The sequence below is a fragment of the Lissotriton vulgaris genome, chromosome 8, assembly GCF_964263255.1.
Source record: "Lissotriton vulgaris chromosome 8, aLisVul1.2, whole genome shotgun sequence".
Classification (NCBI taxonomy): Eukaryota; Metazoa; Chordata; class Amphibia; order Caudata; family Salamandridae; genus Lissotriton; species Lissotriton vulgaris.
Window position 1 is genome coordinate 408,270,966 of NC_141696.1, and position 24,404 is coordinate 408,295,369.

At 42.0% G+C, this 24,404-nt stretch overlaps 1 protein-coding gene across 2 annotated transcripts in view; it reads left to right on the forward strand.

The window, feature by feature from the left end:
- The window catches only part of CNGA3 (cyclic nucleotide gated channel subunit alpha 3), a 344,207-nt gene that overhangs the window by 118,310 nt on the left and 201,493 nt on the right, over positions 1 to 24,404 (forward strand). The gene's annotated exons all lie outside the window — the stretch shown is intronic.

Sequence of the window (24,404 nt, forward strand, 5' to 3'; positions counted from 1 at the left end):
CTCCGATCTCGTCCCAGAGTGGCCAAAGAGTGAAGTCCAGCTGTTTGGCAGGGGGACGCCGTCCACCCTCGTGGCATCCCGACTCGAGCCCTGGTTGCTGTCTTTTTCCCCCGTACCCCCCCTACCTGCCAGAAGCTCTAGCTACGCCCCTGGCTCTTCGTTTTTTTCCGGCTTCCACGCTTCCGATGCTCTTCTCTCCCAGGATTCTCTTTCCGCATATGTGCGGGGGCTCGCCTCTCTTGTTCCGTCCTCTCTCTCGTCGGATTGGATGATGGAGGGAAACGTCACAGGCCACGCCTCTGGGGATTCCTCCAAGGAAATTTCTTTAAAGGGCTCCGGCCCTGCCTGTATGTAAGGCAATACAGTGCCGTTAGCGGAGTCATGGGCACACCCGTCTCCCTGTTGTCAGCGGAACCTTGACAAAATATAATGGATATTCCTAATGGACTAATTATCTCTGAAGGCTTCATTCTGGAACATACTTATGAGAAATATACATAGGATCCCTATACAATTAAGTATGGCACAACCTGGCAATGCAATACTCGTGTATTTAATGCCCAGGGCTCCTCCTCTTATAGTATATGAATTATTAGTGGGCAAAGCCATGCCAGAAGTCCTCTAGGGCACACACATAAAAAAATAAAATAAACAACTGTGGTAACTAATCGGCTCATTCAGAGCACTAAAGCCATGTCATCTGGAATTCAACTATGGACACTTTGCCCATTTGATTTGACATGTTTACTTCCCACTGGTCAGGTTTTTGTTAGCCCTTTCTGTGCTCTGAAGTAACTTAAAGGTTCCAAGTAGTATTCGTACAGGTCAAGCGCCTTTATCACACAAAAGCAGCACACGTTCCACGTATTTGATGTTATGTCCCTTTAATAACATTAAGAAAGACAAAGTCTTTGCAATGACAAAGGAAATATCACTTACTACTTCCATGATGCAATCAAATGCAAAATGCATCCTCTGAGTGCAACCGTTCCAAGGTATTGCAAGCAAACACCACTGCAAATGAAAATGTGAGCCTCTTAATGAAAAAAACACTGGTGTGCAGCTCCCAGAATTCTCTCCACACATCACAATGTTTTGCAGCCTAAGATCTGATAAAGATGCTCTTGTGAGAGTAGCCATCACATCCCGACAGCTAGGAAGAGCGTGTCTGGAGAATCTATTATCTGCCAGAAAAGGATCTCTTAAAACCATCTATATTCCAGTCAGTGCCATTAAAGGAAATAGTTTTTTAAGGGTCTGCTGTTTTTGTTTTCACAAAACACTTTCAGCACCGATTTGGCATTCCTAGAGCTAGATTTATTAACCCTTTGTGCACGTGCAAGCAAACTGCTGTGAAGTCTTAGTTTGTTATTTACTTTCCGGCACCAAACTAGCCTGGAAAGTTGCCTCAATGTGAAATAAAATTGCAATTGTCATTATTTTTGGGTCTCTCGGTAATGACAGGAGAGGTCTCCAACGGGACCAATGGAGATGGTCTGTTGGCTGCATGTGGACTGCAGGATTACACTGTGAGACATTACAGAATGTGGTATTAGATTATATTTATTTGTTTTATTCCTGTAGTCTCAGGTAACTCAGATAAAGTGGTCAATATTTGGACAGTGAGTGTGAGCTGTGCTTTGATTCTTTTTTTGCTAAAATAATACAGCTCCTGTCTTAATAATACTCAGAGTCACTAATGCATTAATTTATCATTCATACAGCGATTCAGCATTAGTCGCAATTCACGTATCCCAAATTGCAGATTGTTCGATTCGTAAACTGCATCTTTCGTACTGCCAGTTTCTGGTGACTTCACCAAAACTGCTTCTGGAAATGAGCCAGAAGGGGTGCAGCAGGCTTGAAGAGATGAGGAAAGGTCACACCAACTGCAAAACAGCACCAGCTCAATCCAGGAGCCACTGCCAGTAGGGAGGAAAATAATCACCAGTCGATCGATTTGGAACATGAGATCCTAGTTGAGGAACGTGTGGTAGTAAATGATTAATATTTTGTATAGCCTCACTCACTGTACTGGAGTCCGCCACAAAACATGGCGCATGATCCAGCAAAGGAATAATTCTACTAAAATTTGATTGGATTTGATTTAATTTTGTAAAAGCGCAACATATGCCCTAGGATGTCTTGGCACTAACTGCAATACGAAAAAAAGAAGATCTGGGTATATAGTCAGCAGTGGGAAAGTGAACAGTCAAGATTTAAGTGACTTTATGAAAGTCAGAAAGTTAGGGGTATTCCTTAAATGCTCTGGCATTTGGTTCCAAAGACGGGAGGTAACGTGGGAAAAGCTTCTACCTCCCCTAGAGGCTTTGTGGATGCGAAAAACAGACAACTTCATGGCTGTGGATTAACGCAGTGATCTGTGGGGTGTACCATGGAAATTTGTTTTTAAGAGTTTGTAGACCTTGAAGGTACAATGCTTTCTGGGCAATACAGAGGGCTTTGAAGGTAACTCTGTTTTTTTGACAGGCAGCCAGTGGAGTTCTTCCCTACCTTTAGACACAGGTTCAAACTTTTTGATTTTCTCCAGAACCCTAACTGCTGCATTTTATAGTCCCTGTGGTCTGCCCAAAATACACTGCTGGGCTCCAACATTGAGTACATTGCAATAATCTAGCTTTGATAGAGCTAGCAAAGTGAACCACTGTTCTCTGTAAGTTTGATGGTAGAGAAGGGAGAACTTCCCTCCGAACTTTTAGAGTATGAAAGCATGAGGACGTTGGGTGACTGGCTTGGTCCCTAAAAGAAAGATTGGTGTCAATGATTTTTCCAAGATTCTGTGTTTTAATCGCTCGGCTTATTCCAGAAAGAGGTATCCCGGCCGAAGTGGAGAATCTCAGTCTTTCCTGAGTTTAATTTAAGGCAGTGGGAGTTCATCCACTTGAGAATGGCACTCATGTTCAAGTTCAAGTTCAAAAATTTATATAGCGCACTACTCACCCAGAAGGTCTCAAGGCGCTTGAGGGAGGGGGGTGCGTTACTTGTCGAATATCCAAGTTTTTAGTTGCTTTCTGAAGGAAAGGTGGTTCTGTGTAAGGCGGAGGTGGGTGGGGAGAGAATTCCAGGTTTTGGCCGCTAAGTAGGAGAAGGATCTTCCCCCCCATGGTGGATCTATGGATGCGCGGAATTGCGGCGAGGGCTTGATTGGACGATCGTAGTTGGCGGGAGGGGGTGTAGAAGGACATTTGCGTGTTGAGGCATTCTGGTCCTAGGTCGTAGAGGGCTTTGTGTGCATGGGTGAGGAGACGGAACGTTATTCTCTTGTTGACGGGAAGCCAATGGAGGTCTTTCAGGTGGCCGGAAATGTGAGCTTGCCGAGGGATGTCCCGTTGGAGTTTTTTCTGTAGTTTGGCTGTGGTTCCGGCGTAAAGGGTGTTTCCGTAATCCAGTCGGCTGGTGACCAGTGCATGAGTGACCGTCTTTCTTGTTTCGGTGGGGATCCAGCGAAAGATTTTTTTGAGCATGCGTAGGATGTTGAAGCAAAATGATGAGACGGCGTTGGCTTGTCTGGTCATCGAGAGGGAGGAGTCCAGAATGAAGCCCAGGTTACGTGCGTGGTCCGTAGGTATGGGTGCGGTTCCTAGGGCCGGAGGCCACCATGAGTCGTTCCAAACAAAGGGGGATGACCCTAAGATGAGGACTTCTGTTTTTTCCGAGTTTAGTTTTAAACGGCTGTTCTTCATCCACTCGGCTACTCCTTTCATTCCTTCGTGTAAGTTGGTTTGGCGGTGTTTGGGTCTTTGGTGAGGGAGAAGATCAGCTGGGTGTCGTCTGCGTAGGAGATGATGTTGAGGTTGTGTTGGCGCGCGATGGATGCGAGGGGGCTCATGTATACGTTGAAGAGGGTGGGGCTGAGTGATGATCCTTGTGGTACGCCGCAGATGACTTCGGTGGCTTCTGAACTAAAAGGGGGAAGGCGGACTCTTTGTGTTCTTCCGGTGAGGAACGAGATGATCCAGTCCAATGCTTTTCCTTGTATTCCGACGTTGCTGAGGCATTGTATGAGGGTGCTTTGACAGACTGTGTCGAAGGCTGCGGAGAGGTCAAGTAGGATGAGGGCAGCTGTTTCTCCATTGTCCAGTAGGGTTCGAATGTCGTCTGTTGCTGCGATGAGGGCGGTTTCGGTGCTGTGTTTGGCTCGGAAGCCGGACTGTGAGGGGTCGAGGGATTTGTTGGATTCAAGGAAGGCGGCGAGCTGACTATTGATGGCTTTCTCAATGACTTTGGCAGGGAATGGGAGGAGCGAGATGGGGCGGTAGTTCTTAAGTTCAGTGGGGTCTGCTGTGGGTTTTTTCAGAAGGGCGCTGAGTTCGGCGTGTTTCCAGCTTTCCTGGAAGGTAGCGGAGTTGAAGGAACAGTTGATGACATCGCGGAGATGGGGTGCGATGATGGAGTCTGCTTTGTTGAAAATGTGGTGGGGACATGGGTCGGTTGGCTAGCCTGAGTGGATGGAGTTCATCAGGCGGATGGTGTCTTCGGTGGTGATTGGGTTCCAGGCGCAAAGGTTGTTAGAGTGCGGTTTTGGTTCGGAGGTGGGTGGAGTGGACTGGTCTTCGGATTGGTTTTCAAAGCTGTTGTGTATTTCGGCGATTTTGTTGTGGAAGAATGAGGATAGAGAGTCGCAGTGGTCTTGGGAGGGAGTGATGTCGTTGGTGCCGGCAGTGGGGTTGGTAAATTCTTTGACGAAGTTGAATAGTTCCTTGCTGTTTTGGGCGTTGTTGTCGAGTCGATCCTTGAGTGCTGATTTCTTGGTGGATCGGATCAGTTGGAGGTGTTTGCGGTTGGCGTTCTTGAAGGTGGCCAGGTTGTCAGTTGTTGGGTTTTTTCTCCAGGCTTTCTCGAGGGTACGACAGAGCTTCTTGGATTTCTTAAGGTCTTCGTTGAACCAGGGGGCTTTTTTGCTACCTTGCTTGATTAGATGGTTTTTCAAGGGTGCTAGTTCGTCGGCACTGTGGGTGATCCATTGTGTGAGGTTGGTGGCTGCTTGGTTTGGGTCCGATGATTTGGCCGGGGGGTTTTGGTGAAGCGAAGTGAAGAGCTGGTCGGTGGTGATTTTGTTCCAATTTCTTCGAGGAATAGGTTGTGGGTCGTGGTCTTTTTGTAGTTGAAGTGAACGCAGCTGTGGTCCGTCCAGTGGAGAGCTGTGGTGTGATCGAAGGAGATGTGCTTGCTGGAGGTGAAGATAGGGTTGAGCGTGTGTCCGGCTAAGTGAGTGGGGGTGTCAACAAGTTGTTTGAGTCCGAGATTGGCCAGGTTGTCCAGAAGGGTGGTGGTGTTGCTGTCGTTTTTCTTTTCCAGGTGGAAGTTGAGGTCTCCCAGTAGAATGTAGTTCTCAGAGGGAGGGCATGTGGGCTGATAAAGTCAGTGATGTCTTCGCTGAATTGTGTGCGGGGTCCTGGAGGTCTGTAAATGAGGGTGCCTCTGAGTGTGGTTTTGGGGTCGGTGTGGATCTGGAAGTGAAGGTGTTCGGCGGTAGCGAGGTTATCGTCGGAGATGGTCGTGATGCGGATGGTGTTCTTATGGACGATGGCGATGCCTCCTCCTGTTTGGTTGGTGCGATCTTTTCGGATGATCTTGTAGGCGTCCGGGATGGCTATGGCGATGTCGGGCGCTGATGAGGCGTTCATCCATGTTTCTGTAAGGAAGGCGACGTCCGGCGATGTAGTGTCGAGTAGGTTCCAGAGTTCAATGGAATGTCTGTGGACCGAGCGGGTGTTGAGCAGGATGCACTTTAGGTGGTTAGTGTCGGAGCTCTATTTGGAGTTTGTGGATTTGGTGTGGGTCCTGATGCAGTCGAACTTGCAGGAGTGGCAGGTGAAGGGTCCATGGGTATGTCCTGGGACCGCTTGGTAGCATTGTGGTGTGCGGCCGGGATTAAGGGCTGAGAGGGTAGCGGCGTCGTATGTTATGCGGGTGGGAAGGGTTTTGCGGGGGCCAGGGGGTTTGGCGCTGGGCGCGGTCCAGGCGCGGACGGGCGTAGACGGGCTTACCTTTGGCGCACCTTCGGCACGCATGGGGCGCGACCGCTGCGCGCAAAAGCATCTGTCATATGTGGATGGCGGAGGGGGCGGGGGCGAGGGAGGAGCAGCTGGGAGATGGGAGCGGGGTGGAGAGCCGGGCTGGGAAGGCACAAACAACAAACAACAAAATGGCAGCAAGCCAAAAGTCGCACAGGACGAGACCCCAACAATCCTTAATGAAAGGGAAGCGTCACCGGCACAATCAGGCACAAGTAGTTCAAAGGCAGCAGTGCATAAATCGATAAACAATGCAAGCGCAGCTCAGCAGGCAGCTACGATAGCGCTACGATCTAAATATAGTCAAGGCGCTAATAAGGCAAAAATGGTTGCAGGGGCAATGCGAGCAATGGGCAGCTGATAATGAAGGCAAGGAGCACTCAGGCAGTATAGCGCTACGATACCAGAATGGGATCAGGGAGTCAGTGAATGAAATTCATAAATGGTGGTATAATTTTCATTCTAAGACAAAGAACAGACTTTCAACCAGGAGGCAGGAGGCATCAGCAAAAGTTGGGGGTCCCAGTGCCAATCTACCACCTTCACCCATGCACTTATTAAGAGCATATTCCACCCAGAGGTGATCTCTGGAGTCTCTACAATCTCTACCATAAACATGTCAATGCTTCTAACCACAACACCAGATACGGCCTCTGAAATATTTTAAAGGGACAGACAATTAAGGCATTGCTGAGGTTTTCACACAATGAGCTAAATTTTAGAGAGAATATTAAACACATGTTTTCAAGAACTCACAGTTAGCGCTTGATACCATGAAAAGGACATATGCCAATTAACTTTTAATACAAATCACTTTCCATACACTCATCTACCAAATTATATTTAATAACATACTGTACACACAAACTATATGCAAGATGCGTATAATCCAAGTTGGGATTCAAAAACACCTTACGCAATACATCATGGGAATTATAATCCATGTATCATATTCCAGGTCATCCAAGTAGAAGTGCTGCAATCGCTTGCATCCCTGAGGAAACAACAAAGCATAGCAGCGGTTTAAAAACTGTATTAGGAGTTTGTAATATGTCACAATGACACAAGTCGGGGAGGATCTTGGTTACCCGGTATCTATAATGTAACTAGGCATGAGTATGTTACAACATTCTGCTGACAAGACACATGAACTTCACCCCACAGGTCTTACAAGTCACAGGATCCAGCCAGTCAGGCACAATAGAAGTGCCATCAGGTATTTGAGACATCATCCCAGAAGTGAGGAGCAGTGCAGCATCAGCTGGGGCACATACAGAACCATCTATACAGAACCAGCTATAGCCGGCATTTTGTAGCTAATACTTGCACCGCCCATAGAAACGGTATGGTGTACCACCGCAGATGTACCCCATTGCTGTACCAACAATCCAGGATGGTAGAAGACATCCTCTGCTTCTCAATGTGGAAGATCTGTGGGGCCAAGAGACTGACTCATGGTAACTGGGACCGGGAAATGAACCCCAACTACCACACAGTTCAATGCTTTAGAACAGGGGTCTCCAAACCAGTCCTGGAGGGCCGGATCCATGCCAGATTTTTGGGATATCCCCATTGAGATACATGTAGTAATTTTAAAAATCTGGCATGGATCTGGCCCTCCAGGACCGGTTTGGGGACCCCTGCTTTAGAACAATCCATACTGCAAATAAAGTGCAGACAGTAGAGTGCCATGTCCACACACAGCCAGAGAGTTGAGAAACTGGAAAAACCATGTCTAAGAGCAATGGCATAATTAGATTTAGGATGGGTGTGATGACAAAGGCCCTCAAAGAACTGTACAGACCCATTTCAAGTGAATCATCTGCATACAGTCATGGTCAATCCCACAGTGACACATACATACATACTTCAGTTGAGACACTCACCATAGTCACAAATACAATGTGCAGCTCTACTGCAAACATGCAGGTTAAGCCAATTCACCACAGCAGTGAGGTTGTAAGAAGTCCTGCCCACATTACAGAGACGCTGTAGGGTATGCAGTCTTAATGTATTGGGCAGGAAGGGCAACACATGACTGTGAGGAAGTCTCCACCGTGAGCAGTGTGTCCATGGCCCAGACAAGCAATACAAGATATACCCAAAGTCATTGTGGGGATAGATAAAACAATGCAGCACCGTGCAGTGGTGAGAAGCCAACAATGTCTAGATGAAGGCATTAAAGAATAAAAGACGTACACTGATTGCTCTACGTCTTAGAATTGAACAGTATTAGCCTGCTGATCAGCAGGAGTGGTGGGAAAGGTGATATGGAAATGAATCTGTGGCACCATGGCACCTGGGCATTCCCTGAAAACCCTGGCCAGTCATTCTGAGAGATGGTTACTAATATTTCTACTTACCCTGGGGCTTCCAGACGCTATGAGGTGTAAGCTAAACAGAGATGTCTTGATTGTGTTGCATGTGCCTTCCTAATATCAGCTGCAGCTTATCAAGTAGGCTGAGGATCACCTTCTTACTTAATCTACACAACCTCCACAGTTTGTTCAAACAGGGTCACCTTCTGTCTACGTTTTCTCTTACTTCTTCCTCCTCTCTTCTTGTGGGCAACAAGAATGCAAATCCTCTTCGCATAGCACACATTGCTGCCAATGTGGAAGTTTGCATTGCATTTACGGTGACCATTTATAGTTTGCACCTTGTTACCACCTGCTTCTACTTGATAGTAATTTGCTTGCACAATTTGTGATTTTTGGTGAAAATTCAAAATTTTCCGACCGGTTAGTACATGGGCTTTGTGGTTGTGTAATTTGCATTCGCAGTTTGGGAATCACTATATCCAGTTGCATTTTCATGATTCACCATTTGATCACAATTCTGTGCAATTTTTGTGATTCGTTGTTTGTTGTCTCCTGAGACATCACTACTGGCATGTTTTGCGGTCCCAAACCAGATACGATTACATTATGATTTACAGAAATGTCGTACATTTAGGGCCCTGTTCTTGAAAACTCCCAGACTCACTCTAAAACCCTATGTCACTCAGAGCAAACAGATTGTACAAGGTTGACTAAGAGCTCTCTGCTTGATAATAAACGTATACAGAGCTCTTTAGAAAACTCAGTCTCACTTAGAGTTTGTGCACAGTAATAAAGAACACGCACAGAACTCTTCTCTTTTACTTAAAGCTATGTTCATTCATTCAAAGTTCTTCTCTTTACAATACCTGATAACACCCATAATCACTCAGAAGCTTGTAGTAGATACTACTCAACCTTTCGCCAAGTGCTCTGCACCTGTTAACACCTAGTCAGTCAGAGCTCTCTTCTTGTTAAGAGTAGACTCACTAAGAGTTCTGCTTTGGTAACACCCAAAGTCACTCATAGGTCCCTTGTGGTAATGAAGACTCACCCCCGTCTTCACTCTTAATAGCACCTAACATACCCCACAGATCCTCTCGGTTATTCAGACATCAGCTGTGATAATACACAGAGTTGCTATGAACAGGGATTGGGACATTAGGTTGTGGCCTGCCGTACTGTGTTGTCAGAGAGAGGTCAGTCCCGGGGGAGATATGTCCCCTATAGAAGATAATATACAATAAAACACACACACATGCAGACAAAATCTTTTCCAGGCAGAATCCTTCCTAGCCAGATCACGCGTTAAGCTGTCTCTTTAGCTAGTTTTGGTACCTATGACTGCAAGAAGGGACCTATAGGCAATTGGCAGGTCACATGCCCTGGGAAGAAACAAATCCAGCAAGGCCATAACTAACCAAGGGAACCTCCTCGTATCTCCAACTCAATTTACACATTAAATCCATGTGAGCTGTGATAAATGTTTACTAATTTATTCATGCATTTTTTTGATTTTGCTATTAGTGGCAGTTTGTGGCCACTTGGGGAACATACATAACAATGCGGTCAAAACACTGCGCTGCCATTACCATGCGTCTTTTACAGCGCAAGTCGTTACCACCACGACTTGCGCTGGAGGGCACTGTAGACTAAGGAATAGTAAGTAGATTTACTATTCCAACACCTTCCCTACTGTACGTAAGCAAGAGTTGGAATAGTAAATCTTACTATTCCTAAGTCCAGCACCCTACAGCGCAAGTCATGGTAACGACTTGCGTTGTAAAAGATGCGTTGTGATGTACCGCGATCTAAAAGATCGCGTTGTAACATCATACAACCGGCCACTTAATACTTATTGTGTGACTATGGTTCTACTTAAATTGCTCATTTGTAAAAGGGAATCTAAGTCTTTCATAACATCATTGTAGATTAGAGGTACTAATTTGATTTATTTTTGCAGCTCTCTAAAAGTATGGTAAGTTTGATAAGCACTATGTCTCAGACTTTCTCCCATTACAAATTCTCTCTCTCTAAACAAAATAAAGAGACATTTTGCAGTATGTTCCATATGAGCATAATTAGACAGGCAACACCTCAAGATCAAAGGGGCTAGGATATGACAACAAACCAGCAAATGAATGCAGATTATTCTATGGAAAATGTATTGGGTTAATGTGTGTAAGCCATAGACCATATGAAACAGAAGAAAAGCCAAATGTAACAGATTTCCTAATGAAATACTAAATTAGAGTTTATAGTTCATTTCACTGTGAGTGGGTGTGCTCCTTTGTTCATGCAATTTTTTTACAATAAAATCAATTATAACATAACCGGCAAATAAGTAGCAGACTGCCTATAATAAAAGCAGTTAAAAGCAAATTTATTGTCCTAATGCCAACACAGTTTAATTGAAAACCCTGGAAAACCATGATAGTTTGTCATTGCATAACATAAACCTAACAACACCTGCAGTCAACCACACAACAAAACCACTCAAAGAATATTTTAATACCTCCATAGCTGAGCGCCAAACTTGCTCTCTAAAAAGCACTACAAATATTTTACGATGCTCAACTGAAAGATTGAGCCAAATACAGATACCTGGCAATGATTATTCAATTCATTTATGGGTCTCAATTAAAAACAGCAGTCCTGTCAAGTGCCATGCATGTCGCGTTAGGTTAACGCATTTTAATTTATATTCCCGCATTCTTGCATCAGCGGTCCTTTGTCACACAAACAAGAGGAAGAGACAACTACGTGGGATGTCTCTAATTCCATTCCTTGTTAAGGATGGATCTACTGTTTTAATTAGCTATCAGACAGTGACACCTACTGGCAGCCACCTCCTTTGGACAAAAAAGCCTTAAGAGCTCTGCTGTCACAGGGGGCAAGCTTTGCACAAGTCGACAAGAGAGCTCTTACCCAACTAGGCCTGAGTGTGTTCCAGTACTATGTTGCATCTGCTGGTGAGAGTATTGTTGCCAAGTAGAAGGGGCGGCTTAAAACTTGCTGACTGTAGTGCGTGTGTGAAAAATATTAAATATCTGAAATTCCTCCGCATGCAGGTGGGAAATGCCATAGAATGAGAAACACTATTTACATGTTGGCAGAGTTTGGGTTTTGCAGGCGAGGCAGTGGTTGCCAAGTGGCCTTCGCTTATGTGTTTTACACTTTCTGCCAGTTCTGACTTTGCAGTCCAATTGATTACCTATTAACTGTGTCTGCTGGCTGCTTTAAATGATAGTTTAGAACGTCGTCACTACATGAGATCACATGCCTTACTAGTGTCAATGAATAATGTGTTTTTTTTGTCATCTTGACGAGTATTTATTTTGACGTATTCCAGAATGAACCGCAGCATGTCGGCTTCAGTATGGCCATTCTCTATAAATTGTGCCACTTCTGGCGGAGGAGCGTCACCCACTGCTTTCAGTAGCGGAAATAAAGGAAAAATAAAATAAACTTGTTGCTGTTATTATATTTTTTCCCCATGCGGCAGCTTTGCGGCGTGGGGCGGGGCTTCTCTGCTCTCAGAGCAGGAGGAGGAGTGGTGGGCGCTCTAAAGTGCTCATGAATGTTTGGCCGGCCGTCTCGGGCCAGCCAAATAGTCATGCACATTATACACAATAACCCCTGAGCACACAAAATCTATTCCTGTTTGTAACAAAAACAAGTATCAGGCAAGAGTCTCTTATCATGGAGAATGAAAACTATATATTCAATCTCCAAAAGTCAATATCAATGTCAAGATGTCAAAGAATAGTAGTCTTTGTAGTTTATTTCTTTTTCTTCATATTTCCTCAGATGTTCAAAGTAAAATGCAACAGCCAACACGTGTTTCGTCGTGTATAATATAATACATAGACTTCTTCAGGGCTGTAATCAAATAAACATTACCCACAGTTACTACACGTACTACGTATGGCTAGTAATAGAAGGTGAGAGAGTACCTACCACCTCCCAATTAGATAATAACCTGCTAGGTGAGTAGATGTAAGGGAAGAGAGAGAATAGTAATGCCTCTCCAATAGGATAGTTCACCCTTATTATGTGAATAAAGTCAAAGTCCCCAAACCAAGAGATTAACAAAATTTTATCAAACTGATAATTCACCTCTAAATTTCACAGTTTTCTCAAGCATCAAAAAAGTAGTCCAAACGTAAAGTCAAATTGTAAATCTGTAAAGAGAAACTTGAGATTCAGCTATACGTTCCATAACAAATGCAACTGAAGCGTCAAGTAATTATAAAATTATAAAATATAAAATATCTAATAGTCCTCCTCTGGTTCCAGACAAAAAGTGTGTTACCACCTTAATATCCCAACTTCACCACAAAATTTTTACTAATAAAAAAACGGAAGATTTACCTTAAATATCTCCCGATTTCAATTTATCAATACCACATTCTGTTCGATTCTTCAATATTCTCTACCAACGTTCTTCTGAAATTCAAATTTAATATATAGCACTAAATAGATCGTCTGGTAGTTATAGTGCTAGATTTACTTAATGCACTATACATCACTTACCCAGTTTTGTTTGTCTGGGCTAGTGAAGATGTCGTATTCGTAGCTCCACTTATTCGTGTTACAAACTACAAAGTTAAGTAGTACATGTTACTCTCTTACTAAATATATTGGTTATTTAATCTAACCACCGTGAGATAAGAGAACACAACTCACCCTCCAAAACTCTATGAAATAACGTATCCAACTAAATCTAATTGATAGTGCAAGAGTCGCACCTACTCGGTGAGGCTCAGATTATAACTCGGAGTCCCTTCTTCAAATGTTATGTCCAATCATTTTAATTCTAAAAAAAATAAAGTAACATCAAATACTGTCTATATCCTCTTCTCAGATATTCGTGTAAAGGGGTTACATGCACTCACCCACGGTCTGTATATGTCAATTACGGCTCGGGGTCGTTAATATCGTAAAGTATTAAGTTGCAGCTACAATAACAAAATAATGGCATTAGTCAGTGACAACCATCTATAGTCACCCAAGTATCAAAGTCAAATTGCAATATTGCTCACCAAATTTCTTCTCCAATCCCGATTAACGACCTCCAAATCTCCCTGTTGAAGTACAGGAGATTTGTTTTAAAATACACATAATCAGCTAACTGTCCCGAGAAAAAAGCCCTCCACAAAGTCTACATTTACATACTCGCTGTCCCCTTCGGCGTCTCGCTGTTCTCGCTATCCCCCTCGGCGTCTCGCATCAGCGCCATCTTTTAATATCTATTTATATCGATATTCGCGGGCGCCATCTTGTAACATGTTCGTTTTCCGTCCACATTTCACAATAAAGCCTACGCCTTGTCTGCTATAATACAACATTTAATTCATGATAGCAATCAACAGTTCAAGATATGCTATCTTAAGTAAATATTAGTGATACATCTACCAAAAGTGAAACGCTTTTCCCTGATAATCGACATCATAGTTACGATCATTGACCTTTATGCCATCCTTAATCTCATTAGTGTTCTAATATCATTATTCGTAGTAATCCTAAGACCCCGCCGTTAGTAGTCAGTAAGTGCAATACTTAAAGTCATAGTTGTGTAATATAGAAAATTATATACAGCTATACCAATTAGGGATTAGTCAAATCATGTTAGTGAAGTGCGGTAGAAGAATAAAGTGTCGATGTTAGTCAGTTCACCAAAAGCAAGAGTCAAGAAGTACAGTATCCTGTCATGTTGAATAAACTAATAATCAAATATCATTATGAAGCTAGTCTCATTAAAATCGACAATCAAGCAGAATCTATTCAAATGATTGTGCATATACATCTAAGGTACAGTATCCTATGCCATGTTAAATATACTAACAGCAAAATATCATTATTGAACTAGTATAATTAAAATCTAAAGTCAAGCAGAATCAATTCAAATCATAATTACACATTCATCTCAAATGTTAGACATGTAATAGACATATTATGTTCATTTAACGGTCTCTAAAACAATTGTGGCTCCATAACTTTACAGCTATTATTACGACCATAGATTTATTGCTGGATAAGTCATTGCCTAAAAAGAATTGGTATTCATTATCAATGTTGAGACCCCGCTCAACTGATTTCAATTTCATATTCCATAGTACTTCCTTGCGTCTGAGTTTCAGAACTCTATTACCACCCCTAGGGTCTTGAGTCACTTGTTCAACCCCATGATAGCTAAATTGATGTTCATCATGTTTTTCAATATTTTGGACAAAATGAGCAGCAATAGGATATCTCGTGTCCCCATTTTTCCATGCTCTGATGTGTTCCATCATCCTGTCTCTGAGCCTTCTTATTGTGCTGCCCACGTAAATCTGTCCACATGTACAAGATATTACGTACACCACAAAAGTGGTTTCACAATTAATAAAGGTGTCTATTTCATATATGGCTGAGCCATTATAACTGAAACTCAAGATCTTCTTACATGCCCATCTACAGCAATTACAACGTCCACATTTATGGAACCCTTTTGTCATATTCCTTGGCCAAAATTCTCTGGTTTTGATAGGGTAGCTTGGACTGAGGTCTTAGCCAAAGTCTTCCCTTTCCTGAAAGTTATGGATGGTCTCTCCCCAATGTATGGTGCTAGATCTTTATCTGCTGTTAATAAATGCCAGTGACGATTGATAATAGAATATAATTTACTTGACTCTGTATTATAACAAGTCACTAGGCGTACTTTCTGTTCACTCTTCTCAGTAATCATTTTCTTCATCAGTGTTGGGGAGCGTTTAAGTTTATATGCTCTCCTCTTAGCTTTGTCTATTACACCCCATTCATAGCCTCTTGCTACAAATCTGTTGGACATATCTTCAATAATGTTGTCAAAATCCTCGTTCTCAGAACAGTTTCTCCTGGCTCTTACCATCTCCCCATAAGGGATTGATTTGATCTGAAAGTTCGGGTGGCAACTAGTTGCATGCAATATTGAGTTGCAACTAGTTTCTTTTCTGTACATTTTAGAGCAGAGCTTATCCTCCTTAAAGTACAGTTCAACATCTAGGAAAGTAATCTTTTTCTTATCATATTGGGTTGTAAACCGCAAGTTAACATCATTATTATTCAAATATTCAAAGAAGCACATACGGTCTTCCAGGCTGCCAGTCCAGATCATGAGACAATCGTCTATGAAACGTCCCCAGTATTGTATAAATTCGATCCATTTGAGAACACGACGGCCCCAGATCCACTCCGCCTCAAACCATCCCATGAACAGGTTGGCAAAAGACGGGGCAAACCTGGAGCCCATCGCGGTTCCAGGACATTGTCTATACCACTTACGGTTAAATACAAAAACATTGTTTTTAGGTACAGTTTGTGTCATGTCAAGTATCATTTTTGTATGTTCCATTAATTCAGCTGGTCTCCTGTTGAGGAAGGTTTCTACTGCAGTCGTCCCCAAAGTATGGTCAATGTTAGAATAAAGAGAAACTACATCCAGTGTTACTAGATACATATCTTCTTGCCACACAACATCTGACATCATGTTGAGTACGTGTTTGGTGTCTTGAATATAGGAGGGCAAACTTTCTACATATGGTCTCATGAATATATCAATGTATTCTGAAATCTTCTCAGTTGGACCACCTATACCTGAGATAATGGGTCGTCCAGGTGGGTTCTCTCTATTTTTATGTACCTTGGGTAAGGTATAGAGACAGGGGGCTTTGGGTGTAGATATAGTCATATAGTTATATTCATCCACATCCAATAGTGACATATCATACCAAACTTTCAATTTCCCATTTATAAAGTGTTAATGTTTCTAATGGATTACTGGCTAAAGGTTCGCAATATTTCGGATCCTCTAGCTGTGATAAAAATTTCCGCATTGTATTTATCAGTATCCATTACGACAACATTACCACCCTTGTCTGCCACCCGGATGGTAATGTCGTCATTTGTCCTCAAAAGTTTAAGTGCCACCCTCTCTCCCTGTGTAAGGTTGTCAGGGTTCTTGTAATATCCACCCTTAGACTTCTTATCTATAAGTTTATCAATATCTAGTTCCACAGATTTGTGGGATGCATCAATTGTAATTCCAGTTCCAAATTGTGGAGTCCATTTTGATTTTAGTTTTAGACGACTGCTCTCACTGAGGTACCTGTTGATCTCCAAATCGTCCAATACTTTAGCTAGTGTAATTGGATCATCTTCCTTTTCAGTTAGAGACAATAACAATCTCGTAGCATTTGCCCCCTCTATAGTCAAGTCACTCAATTGTTTCTGTGTTGTAATGCCTTTATCTTTGGAAGGTGCATGAACAAAAAACTTTTTTATCTTCAGAAATCTTACAAACTTGTATAAATCAATTCTAGTCATGTACCAATCTGGTACAACATTAGGGCAAAAGCCTAGTCCCCTTTTCAACAAGCTGACCATATCATCTGTTAATACAACTTTAGACACATTAATGATTTCTATTTCATTTTCAGGATTTGTCTGTATATTTTTCAATCCTTCCATGATCTTAGTCTCATCCCTCTTCTGGTGCCTTGTTGACCCCTTGCCCCTGGATCCTCTCCTTGTCTTATAGCACCGCCACCTCTGCCTCTGTTTGTAGAGTCCCGATTCCCAATTCTGAGACGCTTCACCTCTTCTAAAAAAGCATTACCTTGTGCCCCTACCCCGGCTACCGGCACACCATCAACCTCTTCATTCTCACTACTAACTAAGGATGAGGCATCTGTTTCACTAGCACTCGAGCTAGGTGTGGTCATCATTTTCTGTTTGGAACCACGGGGTTGTCTTACCAAATAATCAAAACGCTTAGCAAAAGTGAAGACGCTGCCTGCTTTATAATCATTCTCATCTCTTTGTAGCTTCCTCGCTTTTCTGCACTTTATATCTGCCTGAAGATCTGTGAGATAATTATCCAAAATTGTATAGTTCTTAATTGTTACTTCTGGCATGTAAAGTTCCTTTATCTCTTCCTCTATTTTATGAATTTCTTCTAGTAAGTTTTTAATTTTTCTTTCTGCGTTTTCTATGAGTATATTTATAAGGTTCCTAGAGGAAGTTGTAAGTTCTTGCTCCCAATTGGCTAACAAGTAAGGCTCTTCCTCATACGTGGGCATAATCTGTGACCTCAATCCCCTCGGTATTCTGTTAAGGGAGAGGTACTGTTTGAGAGTAGCAGCGTCCCACCACTTGTTAAGTACGTCTAGTAACTGTGGGTAATGTTTATTTGATTACAGCCCTGAAGAAGTCTATGTATTATATTATATACGACGCAACACGTGTTGGCTGTTGCATTTTACTTTGAACATCTGAGGAAATACGAAGAAAAAGAAGTAAACTACAAAGACTACCATTCTTTGACATCTGGACATTGATATTGACTTTTGGAGATTGAAAATATAGTTTTCATTCTCCATGATAAGAGACTCTTGCCTGATACTTGTTTTTGTTACAAACAGGAATAGATTTTGTGTGCTCAGGGGTTATTGTATATAACGTCGCTCTTGAATGGGAGATGGTGATGTAGGATACGCATCATTCCTCTAGAGGCACCAATTTCAATTAACTTGCAGAATTAGACCCTGATAGTATTTGGGTAGTGTGCCAATCAATCTGTTAGTATCCAAACTATAAAATAGTCATGCACACTTTGTATGTTCTCCACCCAGGGGTGGAGAACATGCCCAGGCTTCCAGTCCCCGTCTGAGCCTCAGCCCACAGCGCTCCAACCAATCACAAAGCTGCATTGCAGTACTGTGATTAGCTAAGGAGAGCCTGGGTGCTTCCTGTTCGGGCTGGGAGAGAAGCGGAGAAAAGACGACAGAAGAGATACGAGGCAAGGAGGTACGTTTTTTTTTTCTTTACCCGCTCCTCCGTCACTCCTCCCCCTCACCACCCATGATCCGTTTCGGCCGCCACTGCCGGTGCATCCATGTTTTGTCATTCTCATTGCAGAAGCATGCTTTTTTTAAAAAAAAGAAGTCCTCGAAGAGCGTCGTTATGGAACCCTACGCTGGCAAGCATTGCTGTTGCATTTCTTACGGTCAGGGCTGGCTTTAGCTCTGCTGGCATCTGGTGCAAGAATTTGCATTGGTGCCTCCCAATGACCTCCGTCTCTATGGATTCTTTCACTTGCACACTTCATCTGTGCCCCTCATATGTCCATGGCCCCTCTCTCTCACATGTATTTACATTTTTAGAGCTCTACTCATGTTAATATAGGGTGTCAGAGCACTTTACATCATACACGTTATAGAGAGACAATGAAACATACAAGTGTATAAATCAAAGAATAGGAAATGTTACATAAGACTACAAGGTGTAGTTGTTACATGTCACATTTCATAAGAGTGCTTGGTATGGAGAAACACTAACTCCAGATTTAAAATGTAACATAGTGGTTAGGGTTGTCTTTACTAACAAAAGGATCTCTGCAATAAAAGTACTAACCCACTGAGCTATCTAAGTAAAATATGATCCTCTGGTCTGCGTGTTGCATGTATGGCAGGCACATTAACATGCTGTGGCACTTTATGATGGGTCATAACTGGAACTAGACAAAACTCAGATCTCTCCAGCAGGTACATTAATCACTAGAGATATCTTAACATGTTTATTATTGCCTGAAAATTGCTGGACACACAAGGGACTCCGTAGCAGGTGTTTCTAACCTGATCAGATATTTCAAAATACAGTGTCCCCCCCCGCGTTCTGCGCCCGGAGTGAAGGCACAGGTCATACTGACCTAAGGCTAGCACTGTCTGCAGGGCATCTGTCCCCTGGTTCTGGGTGATTTCTAGGACTTTGAAAAGTCCACTGGATACCACCATTAAGGATTTTATTGGTGTGTGTAGACCAGTGGGAGGCAGGGCATCAACTGTGATATTAATAGAAAGAATTGTGACTATATAACGGAAACAGAAAATGGCAAGAGGATAGCCTACACTAGCCTAAATACATTTACTTAGAAAAGTGGAGAAGAAAACACAAAACAAACCTTGACTAGTAAATAGAATTGTAGTTCGTTTTGCATAATAATCTTCTCGAACACAGAGACGAAGTCACTCTTATCCTGAACAAAGTTTTGGAGTGATTCAGTGATATACATACGGGTGGTAGGTTTCTGAGAGTTGAGATTTGACTTAGCAGCTGGTAATTCTATTGCTGATGCCTATAGAGCATCTGCCTTGCCAGCAACTGGAGTTGGTTAACCTTATAATCCCAAGAGTAAAACAAATACCCATCTGCGACTTTCTATCCATCATGGAAGATTGATCTTTTATGATGAACAATGCAATACGAGATGTCTTCCGTAAAGTAGTAAAAATCATATTCCTTTATTAGGGAAACACATGATGCTAAAACATTTCCGGCGAGGACACACGCAGTGATCTGCACTGGCCTCTTCACATTAACAATCAATCAAACATTTGTAAAGTGTGGCAAATCCCTCGTGAAGGTCTCAAGCCGCTGGAGATGTTGGCTGCTGTGTGGTGGTTTTATCACTCAAACATCCAGGTATTTAGTTATTTCCTGAATTGCTAGAGCGACGGTGCGGTCCTGAGGTGCAGGGTGAGGTTGTTCCATGCCTTGGCTGCCAGGTGTGAGAAGGAGCATCCTCTGCTGTTGGATTGGCAGATCTGTTGCGTGTCTGTGATAAAAATGGAAGCGGATCAAAGGTGTGTGGTCGGTTCGTAGAAGGTCAGGCATTTGATGATGTATGCTGGTCCTTCGTTGTGCAAGGCCTTGCAAGCATGGGTCCACATCTTGAAATGGATCAACAAAAATGGGTTGCTGAACTGTTCCTTAGATAAGGGAGTGTGTGTATCTGGCGTGACCGGAGGTGAGGATGTAATACCTTTGGGTATCCATTTTGTTGGAAATATTTGCCTCACACACCCTTGCGAGTGTCATGCTTCATCATCGGCGTTGCTCCTCGTCGGGTAGGCGGTGCAATCCCTGATGGGCTCACCTCATAGAGGGGCTCTTTGGCGGAGATCTTTTAAATCCAACAGCCTTATGGTGAAGTGTGGGTATCCGAGTAGTGCAGTGTGTAGCCTAAAAAGTGATTTAAAATGCAGTGAGGGGTACCGAAAACTACTTTATTAAGGGGGTCCCCTACTACAAATAAAAACGTGAATCTAACCGTCCAGGTGCCAACAGGTTAGGTGTAGTGGCCCTAGATTAGATTTGAAACGAAATTGGTCAACATGTTTCTCGCATGGGAAGAGTACCCGCGATTCATCAGGACCTATAGTGGGTAAAAACAAGGTCTACAAACGTGATACAGCATGCTAATGTCATGTGCCTAGTACCGAATTGTGGGATATTTTATGTTTACCTCTGTAGCTATGTCCTATACCTGATAATCAGGAGCTAAGGGCCACAACAATACTCGGCGGGTTTGTACTGCAGGATGGAGCCTCTAGGTTTAGCTCTCAATCTCCGCGCACTGGTGATGTCACCTACCCATCGCCGCCGAGCTCGGGAAGATCCACATCTTGAAATGGCATATCTTCTGAATCAGGAGCCAGTGTAGTTTCTTGAAATGGGGTGTGATGCAAGTCCTTCTGGAGAGGTCGAGTATGAGTCTTGCCACTGAGTTTTGTAATGTCTGTAGTCTCTTAAGGAGGCATGCAGTGATTTCTACATAGAGTACGCTTCCATGGTCCAGTCTGCTGGTGATGAGAGCCTGCATCACTGTCCATCTTATGTTGAATGAAAGCCACCTGAAGATCTTGCAGAGCATGTGAAGGGTGTGGGAGCAGGTGGATGAGACTGCGTTGACCCGTTTCTTCAACGTGGGAAACCATAAGTATCATGGACATAATTCTATGTAGGCTTGTGGAGTACAACAAACATGGTGCAATGTCACTAAATAATGATGGTGATGTTATTAGCAAAGGTGCTTATAGTTGTAGATAGGCTTGCTCTCAAAACAACATTGCTAACCAGAACATCCTCTTTAGTCTACTGTGATGTAAATTGTTTTTCCATACTCCCCTTTCCCCATATGATTTGTCATAAAATTAAGGGATTACACCTGCTGCACAATATCACAAATTGCCACAATAAAAGTGTGAGTGAGCTGAGCTATAGAATCTTAAATTTTAATGTGTTCAAAGACTTGTTTAAATTGTTGTAGGTTTGTCCATTTGTTATGAGACTGTTCATTTAAATCATCAAACTATTTAAATTCTCCTTGGTTAGTAACTTCATCCTGATGGGCGAAATAGAGTTTTGTACACCTGGGTTAATGAGGATCCTTAGGACTGAAAAATCTTTATTAAATGAGATCACTATATATCTGACATATCTGTGTATGTTGAGTGTATTCCATATGCCCCACGATCTAGGTATAGTACACTGGATAATCTTAATATATTTTTTAAACTAGTATTTTTCTATGACGTCTAAAAACGTGATGTGGTGTTAGGCTATATTACATTTGCTAAATATTAATTATTAAATCTGTGACCTGCTGCCCTTTTTAGGGGCTAATTTGTATGCTGTGCAGTCAAACTGCCCAATAATACCTGTGAAAGTCCTGATGTGCCTAGATACCCCCATGGTTGACAAGCAGCTCTCTATAAATTCACCTTACATTATAATACTTTACACTGACTTTGTTCAACTTTCAAGTTAGTTTCCTCTGAATAATTCTAAGTACCTTATTCCAAACTAATATAGCAATACTTTCTTCCAATTTGCCAATATGACTGGCATATAACTAGAAAGGTTCTGACATAGATGCAGGAATTTTGGGAGGATTGTTCCTTTAATATAATTAACTGTGCTAAGTAATGACAAAGGTAGATGTTGATTGTGCTCTAGCAGTGTTGTGTTAACCTCAGCCTGATCTGAATTATAACTGAGACAGAAAAGGACCTCCCTTTGGGGAAAAGTAAACCGGACAGGTGTCTCCCACTCTTCTCAATGGTGCTTAGGCTCACCATGATCTAGAGTGAACTATTATGAGCCAGGCAGCCCTGCCACATGAGCTCTTACATGGAGGGGTTGTATGTAGATGTGTGGAACCTCAACCAGACCTCTGGGAATAGATAGCAGACAAACACAGCAAGTAGTGTTTATTTAGATGAGTTACCACATGTCAAAATCTATTTATCACATTCTAATTAGTCTGCTTCCATAGGACTGCACACAGACTGTTCTCTCAGCTGTTGGGCATCAGAATGAATTAATTTTCTCTTGAAATTAATGTGTACTCTTTCTACTCTATGTCTAGATATTTTGCCTGGATATCGTCTGTCCATTAATTATTCATGTAAGTCAGCACTATAGCTATTATAAACACTTCAATGTGTAACAGTTCTTCTTATTCGCAGGAATTGATCCACCATCAGGACTTACTCGTGTACCACAAAAGAGCATTCCTGTCGGTTGCAAGTGTTGTTTAAATCTTAAATTTGGATCTATAGTACTCATACATTAAAACAGTGTTTTGATTCCATTTCTGAGCCTTCTCTTATATTAGAAAAACACACCCTTCTGGTTCTATAACAGTACAGGTTATTGACATCATAGATGAAAGGTTTTAAAAATAAATTGGCCATAAATACACCCTTAACAAACGGCATGGAGGGTACCCTCATGGTCATAACAATCAGTTATCCATAAATTTCATCTTTGGAAATAAAAATATTTGTATCAATGCCTTTTGAGATAAATAAATTATATACTGTATAAGGACCTGGTGTAATGAGCAAAAGGAATCTACCTATCTTTCTTAGACTGTCAGTGAATCTTGCAGCTGAAAAGTATTGTATAACTCCTCAACATCCATTATGCAGGGTAATTCAGTGGAAAAATCTAATTCTGTATTCTATGCTTTTGCGATTAAGCCCATAGTATCCTCTATGTATAATTGCATAGTGGACACCGTAGGAAATAAAAAGAAATGTTCAAACTATACCCCCGGTGCTGTAACAAACAGCTGATACTGTGCTGCTTGTTTTCAAGACAAGTCCAATGCTTTTCTGTAGGTGGTGCTGCACAGCGTTATGCATCAGCTGGTCAGCTACTTAGTTAAGCAGTGTATTATTACGATGAGTGCATTCGGTACCGGCTGTTTCGATTATAAATTAGTGAGTGATTGGCTGATGCAAAGGCTGGCTTTGGGTGCTAGACAGATGAGTACTATGAAATCCCTCAAGGTCTGTTAAATGGATCAACAAAAAGTGAACAGGTGGAACCTGTATCCAAGAAGCTAGTCCAAAGGTTTATAACAATTTCACTGAAAACAAAAGGAGATACCCTCAAAATCCAATTGGGACAGGGTGAAATATTTGAAAATAAAACAAAGTCCCTCCACTATACACACATTCTCGCTATTTGCACATTTCTGATCTACAAGACATAGAAAACCTATAAATACAAATGCAATACAAATCAGGATGTACATCGGAGGAACCAACAGTAATTAAACAATTGAAAAAGTTATTTTAAAACATCAGTTTATTATATAAAAAAAGACAGATAAGCCTCCAGAGATTAAAAACAATATTACAATTCATATAAAAGAAAAACAGTCGACACAGCGTTTCGGTGATAAAATCGATGTAACACCTTCTTTAGGATGGTTTTCTACATAAAAAGAATATTTGAATTAATTGCAGGTTCTATGATCAACTGATGTACATATATCTACAAATTCTTATTCATGAATTATATTGCATATAGGTTCACTCTCGTTTGTATCTAAAAATAATAAAGACACATTTGCCTTGTTTGTCTATATCGTATTGACATTTCTTTTTTACACATCTTCCAGTACATCAAAACATCTTCATATACAATCATTTTACCGAACACGATGAAATAACAATTCTCCATGTTTCAGAAAACACCCTTATTAATACAATTTCCTCAATATCAGATTAGCAACGCAAGAAACAAACATAAAGCCACATACCTATAGTCTTTATATGGAGACTAACGATCAATTTTGATAGTTAAAAAAACAACATTTCAGCTCTGTGATATACACTGTTGCCGGTTTCCGTTGTAGCAGGATAAAAGCCCTATGAAGAGATATAAACCCACC